The 3,457-nt window shown below is 35.9% G+C and overlaps 1 pseudogene; it reads right to left on the reverse strand.

The window, feature by feature from the left end:
- Positions 1–978: 978 nt before the first annotated feature.
- Positions 979–2,612, reverse strand: LOC107782392 (NEDD8-conjugating enzyme Ubc12-like; annotated as a pseudogene).
- Positions 2,613–3,457: the final 845 nt, after the last annotated feature.

Genomic DNA, 3,457 nt, shown 5'->3' on the forward strand with positions numbered 1-3,457 from the left:
TTATGCTGGAACTTTCCGTGTGTTGGAGTTCCAGCATAATATGCTGGAAGTTCATACACAAGTGCACCAATCTCCCTAGAAGTTTCCGTGTTGTAGTAAAATAATGACTATTTCTCAATGAGTTTGCAAACGCTGGCTATTTTTCAGTTACCAATCCGAAAACTAGCTAGTCCATGTTATTTTTACGCGGCTCTAGGGTAAGGCAAAGGAAGCCCTTGCCTTGGGCCCTAAATATTGAAGGCCCCAAAGTTATAAAATAATATATTATTATACATAATATATAATTTATGTAACTATTATTAATAAATAAAATTTTAATATTTTTTAGTTTGGTTGAGATTGTATAGTTGAGTGAGTCAATAACAACAAATTTTCTTTTATTAAATTAAATAATATATTTACCTTCTTATCAATTTTAATTTATCTTCCTTTCTGTATTCACCCTTTGTTTTTCACGTTCCTAACAATTTTACTCTCCAATTTAATTCGATTTCTCTTACTTTGCTATTCTTTTGTCATATTTGATTGATCCCTATACCAGAAAGTAAATTTTTTTTTGTCTCATTAATTATGATTTATTTTAGGGCAAGCATTACAAAGCTCGAATACGGTGGATAATGGGCATACTCCTCTATTATTTCACTTAAATATTATGTTTTTGTCTATCAGAAAGTTTGAAACCATGACGTGAGCCTAACCCATATATCAAACGTGGAACTCTTACCACTAGACCAAGCTATGTGAGCTAGTGTCTCATTATCATACGAGTCATGGGTTGCTCTGATGGTAAGCGCCCTCCACTTCCAACCAAGAGGTTGTGAGTTCGAGTCACCCCAAGAGCAAGGTGGGAGTTTTTGGAGGGAAGGATGCCGAGAGTCTATTAGAAACAGTCTCTCTATCTCAGGGTAGGGGTAAGATCTACGTACACACTTGTGTTGTTGTTGTTTTATGAAATAGTTTAAAGGTCTCTCAGTCAAAACTATATTTCTGCATGTTTAATTCACATAAATTTAAGCGCATTTGCACACTTCCAGCGCATTGAATTTTACAGACTTCCAGCGCTCACAACTTGCAGAATCGGCGTCATGAACTAATTGATTCTGCGCTCAAGATATGCTATAGGCAGCTTTGGAAGAATGTTTGCCCTACATATCCTCCAGACATTGCCCTTCTCACATTGGATTCGAACAGCTTCGGGTTGTCTCTCAACACAGCAGCCGCAACTAGATTTAGGGGATCATCGTGATTGGGTTCCTGCACAATCACAAGTTCTAACTACCAACTACCTAAAATAGGGTAAATCCAAACCAGAGACTTAGCAAAACAAATACCGTGAACAGATGATATAAGCCATAGATTATTGTGTTGATGTTGAGCACGGGTTTCCAGTCTTCTCGAAGAATGTTGAGACGCACATTTCCTTCTAAGTCAATATTGGGGTGGTAAACCTGCAAAAACCAAGTTACCGGTTCTAATGATAAATAACAGGAATCTCAACTCATTCTTAATGAAAATAAGAGAGTGAAAAAACACTATAAACCATTGCCCACCTTTGTCTTGCATTTAACCTTTGGAGCCTCATGAGGATAGATTGGAGAAATATGGAAAGAGAAGACAAATGTTCCACCCCTGAATACAGGGGCGAAGAACAAATAATACAGCATATGTTATCAGCACCAAAAAAAACTAACTAGAAATGCATCAAATTTCCATATCAATATGAAAGCAGAAAGGCATGACCAAGCCGAACTAAACTTTTGGCAGGAATTTACTCCATAAAAATTTAAAAAGTGATAAACTCAAGAATAATTCGACAAGACTACTTACATATAATATCCTTCATCAGGCCGGATGGCGACTTCAAAGTTCATGAGGTCATCTTTTCCGTTAGGGAATGACATGCTACATGTTTTGGGTAGATTCAGTTCACAGATATCTAAAGGAAAAAAAGAAAAATATTTTATGGTCATCTCACAATTTATTGGTGTGCAAAACTATACAAGACATAAAAATAGTCTGAGAAAAGAAACATCCAGACAAAGAGATATAAATGAATCCCTTTCGGACCTTTTTACAGTAAGGGAAATGTTCTATGAAATTCTGAATTGCCAAGAAGGGGATAATGAAGGAATGGACAAGTAAATCAAGAATTATCGTTGAAAAGTGTCTTGCATCAAGCAACATTACTCTTCACTCTTTCTCTGTATATGTTAGAGCCATATGCAGTAGCTGTGGCATACAAATGACCGTGTAGACAACTTCAACAGAGGGTGCTCAAAAACAAAATCATCTATTCTCATGTATATATAACCACAGTACAATATTTCCAACTTTTTTGGAACTTCTACATGGGAGATATATCGAGGAGGGTAGAAACACAACTGAAATGAAACCCTATTTAATCAGATTTAAATTGATCGATTTGGCATGCAGAAAGCACTAGCAAAAATATCTTGCAGGAAATGAATGGTAAAACACTTATTTGATTAAAAGGCTTTAAAAAGAAACGGAAAAAAGAGCACCTTTATGAAGACGCAACTCTCCTGCACTTTGTTTTATGAAGCACTAGCAAGCTCTCTCTGTTTTTCCTTTACTTTAAATAACCAAATCATGGTCCCTACGAAAACAAAAAGGATGCGTCACATTAAACTATAATAAAATCACTAGATGAAATACATGAAAATGAATCCATCTTTTCATTTGTAAGTAACATTAACACGTAAGTACATAAATGTTTCTGCAGTTGTAAAAATATCCCCTCCATCCCAAAGTAGTTGGGTACGGAAATATGACTCTTCTGTATTTGTTCCACGTTATTTAAGTCAATTCCTTCCAATATCGAATAACAAGGTAAATTAGAAGTTCTCTAAAACTAAAGGTTCTTTAAATCTCACACTTATTTTTACTGTTAGGATATTAGATAAAGGCGGAATGTTTGGGCCATTTTGTATTGAATCCATTATTTGTATTAGTTGACCTACCGGGTCAGGCCCACTAACTATTTATTATTAGGTGCTCTCATTTGTTAAACAGAGAGACACTTCTTAGAAATAGACGAGATGAGATTCTCTCGAACCTTCTCTCAAGCTATGAACCCTATTTTACATTTTGTCAATCTCGCTGTAAATCTCGATAGTTAACATGGTATCAGAGTGTAGATCCTGGTAGATCATCTCATCAACTTCTGATCGATGTTAACCTCTTCAGTTTTCATCGCGTTTTTAGTTTGGACTATATTCATACTGGATTAGCGTTTTATTTGTTTTTTTTTCTGGGTGATTCCTTCTCATTATTGTCTGTTTCTGCTGGATTTCACTATTTCTCTTGATATTTGACTGTACCTGGGCTGATTTGCTCATCTACTTCGAGCTAGGGTTTTCTCGTCGGTGTTAGCTGAGTCGTCGGAAGTTTGTTCACAAGGCTGTTCTCTTTTCGGTTGCAAAAGAGGGGGTAAATT

This window comes from Nicotiana tabacum, chromosome 15 (assembly GCF_000715075.1).
Source record: "Nicotiana tabacum cultivar K326 chromosome 15, ASM71507v2, whole genome shotgun sequence".
NCBI lineage: Eukaryota > Viridiplantae > Streptophyta > Magnoliopsida > Solanales > Solanaceae > Nicotiana > Nicotiana tabacum.